General features: G+C 34.1%; 1 pseudogene; it reads right to left on the bottom strand.

The window, feature by feature from the left end:
- Positions 1–1,743: 1,743 nt before the first annotated feature.
- On the bottom strand, positions 1,744–1,843 carry LOC118002798 (annotated as a pseudogene).
- Positions 1,844–7,719: the final 5,876 nt, after the last annotated feature.

Genomic DNA, 7,719 nt, shown 5'->3' with positions numbered 1-7,719 from the left:
TTAATTTGTATTGAACCACAAAAGACCCCAATATACAAAGCAATATTGAGAAAGAAGAACAAATCTGGCAGTGTCACAATCTCAGAATTCAAGATTTACCAGGAAGCTGTAGTAATGAAAACAGTATGGTACTGGCACAGAAATAGACAGACAGATCAATGTAACAGAATAGAGAGCCCAGAAATAAACCCACGATTATATGGTCAATTAATCTTTGACAAAGGAGGCACAAATATTCAATGGGAAAAAGAAAGTCTCTTCAGCATAGTGTTGAAAAAACTAGACGGCTATATGCAAAAGAATGAAACTGGACCACTTTCTTATACCATATACAAAAGTAAACCCAAATGTATTAATGACCTAAATTTGAGATCTGAAACCAGAAAAATCCTAGAAGAAAGCACAAGCAATATTTTCTGACATCAGCAGTAGCAACATTTTTCTAGATATGTCTCTTGAGGCCAGGGAAACAAAAGCAAAAACTACTGGGACTAGACCAAAATAAAAAGCCTCTGCCCAGCAAAGGAAACTATCAATAAAACTAAAAGACAACCTACTGAATGGGAGAAGATATTTGCAAATGACATATTTGACAAAGGGTTAATATCCAACATATACATAAAACTTATACAACTCAACACCCAAGAAGCAAAGAATCCCATTAAAATGGACAAGAGACATGAACATATTAGATGGTCAAAGAAGACATATAGATGGTCAACAGACACATGAGAAGATGCTCAATATCACTCATCATCAGGGAAAAGCAAATCAAAACCACAATGAGATATCACCTCACACCATTCAGAATGGCTAACACGTTAAGTCAGGAAATGACAGTTGTTGGTGAGGATGCAGAGAAAGGGGAACCCTCCTACACTGTTGGTGGGAATGCAAACAGTATGGAGTTTCCTCAAAAAATTAAAAAGAGAATTACAACATGATTCAGTAATTCCACTATAGGATATTTACCCAAAGAATACAAAAACACTAATTCAAAACGATATATGCAGCCTTATGTTTATTGCAGCATTATTTATAATAGCCAAAATACAGAAGCAATCCAAGCTTAGATCCATAGATGAATAAAGAAGATGTAGTATGTATATATATATATATATATAGGGATATTACTGAACCATAAAAACGAATGAAATCTTGCCATTTCCAACAACATGATTGGACTTGAGGGTATAATGCTAAGTGAGATTAATCAAAGAAAGATGCATACTATATGATTTCATTCATATGTGGAATTTAAAAACAAAACAAATGAACAAAGAGATAAACCAAGACAAACAATTGAAACTATAGAGAACATAATGATGGTTACCAGAGGGGTGGTGGGTAGGGGTAATGGGTGAAATAGATGAAGGGGATTAAGAGTGCACTTCTCATAAGGAGCACTTATATATATATATATATATATATAAAAGAGAGTATAATTTTAAGTGAAATAACTCAGAGAAAGTCAAAAGCCATATGATTTCACTCATATGTGGAATTTAAGAAACAGAACAAACAAACAAAACCAGACTCAAATACAGAAAACAAACTGGTGGTTGTCAGAAGGGAGTTGGGTGGGGGGGATGGATGAAATATGTGAAGGGGATTAGAGTTCATTTATCATGATGAGCACTGAGTAATGTATACAAATGTTGAATCACTATATTGTACATCTGAAACTAATAGAACATTGAATGTTAATTATACAGGAATTTTAAAAAATAATGTGAGGTTAAGAGTAGAACATACAATTTAGGAGAGTGACTATGTCATCCTTGCACAGGGGCCATGCTAATCTTCTCTGTATTATTCCAATTTTAGTATGTGGGAGAGTGACTATGAAGGGAGGGCAAGGAAAATGAAGAATCTAAATGGAAAAACAGGTCAAGAGAGGGTCGTTTGTATATTTATTTAATATTGTTTTTCTGATTACAAAGAATATATGCTTTATAATGAAAATCTGGAAATAAATTCAGACATCATTAAAAAGAAAATATGATACTGTCACAAGGACAAACATGTAAACCAATGGAATAAAACAGAAAGCCCATAAATAAACCCTAGCATATATAGAGTCAATTGATTTTTAACAAAGATGACAAGAATTCAGTAGGAGAGGTTTGTTTTTTTTTTCCTCAACAAATATTGCCTGAAAACTGGATATCAGCATACAAAATAATGGAGTTGGACCCTTATGCAATGCCATGCACAAAAATTGACCCAAAATAGGTCAACATCTAAACTTCAGAGTTAAAATTTTAAAACTCTTAGGAAAAAATGAGGGAAACCTTGATGATACTAGATTCTGCAACTATTTAATGGATCTGACAACAAAAGCACAGACAATAAAAAAATAGACAAACTGGGTATCAAAATTAAGATCTTTATACATCAAAGGAGACTATCCAAAATAGTGAAAAACCACCTACAAAGTAGGAGAAAATATTTGCCAATCACATATCTGATCAGGGAATAATATCCATAATACATAATTTCTGTAACTCAACAACAAAAAACAACCCAAATCAAAAATTAGCAAGGGATCCGAATAGGCATTTCTCCAAAAAAGACATACTATTGGCTAAGAAGCACCTCACAAGATGCCCAACATCATTAATATTAGGGAAATGTAAATCAAACCCACAATAAGATACCAATTGACACCTACTAGAATGGCTATAATGATAGTAAACCAAAGCATGCACACACCCACAAAAACAACTACAAACAGTGTTGGCAAGGATGTGGAGAAACTGTAACTTTCATGCACTGCACAAAACATGATGCTATCCCTGTGGAAATAGTCTGGCAGTTCCTCAAAAAGTTAAATATAGAATTAATATATGAGCCAGCAATGAATCACTCATGAGCATACATACAAAATAATTGAAACCAGGTACTTCAATGTATATTTGTATATCGATGTTCACAGCAGTATTATTCACATTGTGAATGACCAAAAGATGGAAAAGTGTCCATCAACAGATGAATGGATGAATACAATGGAACTGCTCAACTACAAAAAGAATAAAAGTTTGATATATGCTACAATATGGAAAAGCCTTGGAAAAAATCATGCTAAATGAGATAAATCAGACACAAAAAGACAAATACTGTATGCTTTCACTTATATACAGTTGCTACACTAGGCAATTTCATAGAGTCAGAAAGTAGACTAGAGGTTACCAGGGGTTGACGGGAGGCAGGAATGGGCAGTTTAATGGGGTACAGAGTTTATGTTAGGGATAATGAAAAATTTTGGATTCAGGCAGTGGTACTGGTTACACGACTTTGTGAATATATTTAATGCCACTGAAACGTACATCTAAACATGATTAAACGTTATTCTATGTACATTTTGCCATTAAAAGTAACAAACAGAATATTCAACTGTAATAAAACAAACTGTAGGTTGCAATTTCTATGGTAACCACTAAAAGACATGTATAAAATATATCATGATTAAATTAATAAATGGAAAATAGAATAATTTAAGAATATTAACCCAAAAGATGGCAAGGCAATAGAGAAAAAGAAAAGGTTTTGCTTACTATAATTGTTCTTTCAATAATCTTTGCAGTTCTGTGTCTCAGACTTTTCTGGCTACTCCCTGGTTTTCATACTTCTTATTATGTTTTCACCCAACTTCTCTGTGATACTTAAGTACCAACAGGCATCTGTTATGCAAAATCCCATCATCTCCATTGCTATCACTGAGTTTGGCTTTTTACCTAGGGGGAGTGGTCACCTCTGCTGGCACAGAGGATTTAGAGAATTATGGAAATTGAAGGTTTTCAAGTGCAGCATCCTATATTTCCTCATCCCATGTATTATGGCTTCATTATTTCCTAACATTGGTCCTCTATTTTGCATAGATGGCTTGACTAATATGAAAACCTAGACTTCTTTAGAGGTTTAATACTCTTTTGGTTAAGTCGTGATATGAGTGCTAAGTTTTCTTTTTTCTTGTCTCAGGAAATAAGATACTCTTTATATGTAGCCAAGGGGACCCCTTTGGCTTTCACATTTAGTTTTACTTAATGATTAATCAACCTCAGCCCTTTAATTTTTTTCTGTAGATCATCAGTTGACCTCAGCAACTACAATAGTAATCTATTGGGCTTGTAATTACTAATCACCTCATATTTCCAAATCACACGATAGAGTACATTTACTAGTGCATTTCTCTCCATTAATACAACAACTCATCTCAATGCAATTGAGTTTTATCAATTCATCTCTTATGTTATGCCAGGAGCTATCAGTAATTCACTTACTACCAGTGATATAGTCCTTATAACCATGAAGCAGCAAATGGTACAGAGCCCAAACCCCACTTTAATATTTACTTTCTCAGGAAACTTGAGAACTCACATCTGGACTTCTGTTTCCTCAGAAAGAAGATTCTGAGATGGACATTAGTAGGCAGGATGATTTTTGCACAGTTATGTTGGGATCAATATGTGTGCTAAAAGAAAGCAAAATTGGGTAGGAATACACATCATTCTGCAATGTAATCAAGTCCTCAGCCAAGAGCTAAGGGAGTTCTCAATCAGGCTGGTACTACACACTTGTCCTGAGTTGGGGCAATAGGATCAAGCATGAATAGGCATTAGATCCTGGCTGCCCTTGGGAAGAGAATCAGGTTGAGTGTGACAGCTCACTTGAGCTGAAGGTAGTATGAGAGGGCTGACAGCTTAGTGTTGGTAGAAGCATGAGCACTTGTAGGTAAGTCATTCTGTCCTGAAGGGGGAGCTGGCTGACACAGTACACCTGCTACACAGAGACACTAGAGGTATTAAAAGAAATTGAATCCACTATTAAATACCTTTCTAAAAAGAAAATCTAGATCCAGATGACTTAACTTAAAATTATTCCAAATACTTAAGGGATAAATAACTTCCATATTTTACACACATTGTCAGGGAAAAGTTTCAGGAAGAACCAAGCCATTTTATGAGGCCTGGGTAATACTGGTATAAAAACTATAGAGGGACTTCAGAACAAAGAAATTTCCAAATCTCTCTCATGAATATAGATGAAACAATCTTAAACACAATGTTAGTAACACAAATCCAATAATATAGATCACTAACGGTTTATTCTGAGAATGTAAGATATATTAAAAAGTTCATTCTGAGAAATAAAAGATTTACAACCACTTAGTTACTCCCCCATAATACTTGAGAAAGTTTTGTCTAAATCTCCCAAGAAGCATGAGGATGAAATTTAAAAGTAAATGAAAAGTACAGATTTTCAAGAAATCTGTAAACTTTGCAAATACTAAGCTTAATCAGATGAATTTCTGTTTTCAGCCATAATAATATAACTAGCACTACTTATATAACCCTCCATGCATAAGCAAAAGGAAATTTGTACAAAATACACCAGGCAACAGTTTTTTGGTGTTTGCTTTTTGTTTTTTAATTGAACAACAGGCTGCACAGGACTGTGATTCTTGATATAGAATAACAATGAAACAAATGATACCAATCCTATGATTAATCAGGTATTTTTTTCCCATTAGTCATGTTTAATAATGTAGAGTGCAAGGCAGAGGGCCCAAACAAAATTTAGTGGTCTTGGTAATTTGAATAGACAAGCACTGGAATTCCAGATGTCTGAAGAGTCTAAAGGACAAAGTGCAGGAAAGAAGGGAGCTATGTAGAGAAAACACTCTAGAAATCTGCATAGTTATTTCTGAATCTGCTGCTTAATACTAAGCTCTGCATACTTAGGATGAAATTTCATAAGGTCAGTCAAGAGTCAACTGAGAATCTAGCTGCTTAAAAATGTCCAGATCTCAGACAGGGCTGGAGACATTTAAGGTTCAACCAGCCTGAGTAGGGAGTCCTCTTTAATCACTGAGGACATTCTAGAACAATAAACCTTAGAGCAATTTACAACTGCCTTTATACGGCCTAAAACCCCAACTTGAAAGGATAGATTTGATCTCCCAGTAACTCATCTGCCAAACAAACTGACACTCTTAAAACAATAAAATCAGCTCTCAAAAATATAAAATCTGTAATTTCCAGCATCCGATTCAGGAAAATGTGACAATACAGGGATAGGTTTTTTTATTCCCAGGAGAAAAATCAGTTAACAGAAACAAGCACATATATATAAAATGGAATGAAATATAATAGAATTATTTACATGAGTTAGCATACAAGAAGACCTTAAAGAGCTAATGTAAATATGTTCAAGTATTTATTATAAAATGTGGAAATAACGAAAGATAAAAGATGAAAATATGGAACTTCTAAAAATGAATAGTACAGTAAGTAACATGTCTTTATTCTTTAGCTGCTTTAAGATTTTATCCTTATCACAGGTTTTCAGAACTTTGGTGTTTTAATAAACTTTTTACATCTTACAATAGTACAGTATACTGTTTATAATTAATGAACCAATATTGACATGCTATTACTAATGCTCAAACATTAATCAAATTAAAAAAAAATCGAATGTCCTTTTTATGTTCCAGAATCCCATCCACGTTACCATAATTAATCATTAAATCTCCTGAGGCTCCCTTTGACAATTTCTGAGACATTCCTTGTTTTAATAGATTTGACAGTTTTGAGGAATGCTAGTCAAGTATTTTGTAGAATTTACCTCAATTGGATTTTGTCTGATATTATTCTTATGATTAGACTGAGGTTACTGATTTGGAGAAGGAAGACCACAGAGGCAAAATGACATTCTGATCAAATCATATCAAAGGTGTCCATTATCAACATGACTTACTATTCTTGGTGTTAATTAAGCTTAATCATAAGGCTGGAGTAATATTACATTTCTCTACAGTAAAGGTACTCTTTTTACCCCTTTCCTTACTGTACTCTTTGGAAGAAATTCCACACTTTCTTTTCCACTTAATAAGTGGGGAATTATGCTCCACCTCCTTGAAGGTGAAGTAACTTCAGAAAGTATCTGGAATTTTTGTACACAGGAGCTTTGTCTCTTCTATTTATTCATCTTTTTTTATATCAGTATGGACTCATGCATAATATAAAATCTGATTCCATTTTTTAATGTTCGTCTGCTATAACTTTAAAGCCACACCACTCCCTTTCCCCTAATGTGTCACATCTGAGGAAGCTGATAAGAAAGTCCAGAGTTCTTTTGGCTCAAGTGGGAGTTTCAAACTTTGCAAGCCTCAGTCTACAGGCCCAAACCCTCACCTGACCCTATCTCCTAAACAAAATAAAAGCCCAGAGCCAGTCTCCTTTCCTGGCTCTCTCAATCCATTTTGGATCCCAGTATCAGCTCTCAAAAATATAAAAGGATGTATGTCATAAATTTTTTCATATCCTCTTAGCCTGAATATGGCATCATCTGTTGCAACATCCAAAACAAATTTAGATATTTGGATAATTTTTCAGCATGGGTAAAACAGTTTACTCAGGGTGGGCAAAACAATATGGATATTTATTTTATAATTTGAGGTTTGTAATCCAATACTAATATATTTATTTTCTTGCTCAAATTGTTCCAGCTTTGGCCATTGGGAGTTCCTGTATCCCTCTAACATACCTCCATTGATTTATCTTTTATTATTAATTTTTTAGCACCCTCTTACTTTCTGACTAAAAGATACTCCAGTTACATCTTGTATAATTCCTGTCCAAATCCTAGAAGATCCAGTTCTTTAAGAACTCAAAGAAATAGACATTATACTGTTCCAGATATGGTACAGATACTGTA

Source organism: Mirounga leonina, unplaced genomic scaffold (assembly GCF_011800145.1).
Source record: "Mirounga leonina isolate KUSES-001 unplaced genomic scaffold, KU_Mleo_1.0 Mir_82, whole genome shotgun sequence".
Classification (NCBI taxonomy): domain Eukaryota; kingdom Metazoa; phylum Chordata; class Mammalia; order Carnivora; family Phocidae; genus Mirounga; species Mirounga leonina.
Note: the sequence above shows the minus strand (reverse complement) of the source record. Positions and strands in the feature narration are given on the sequence as shown.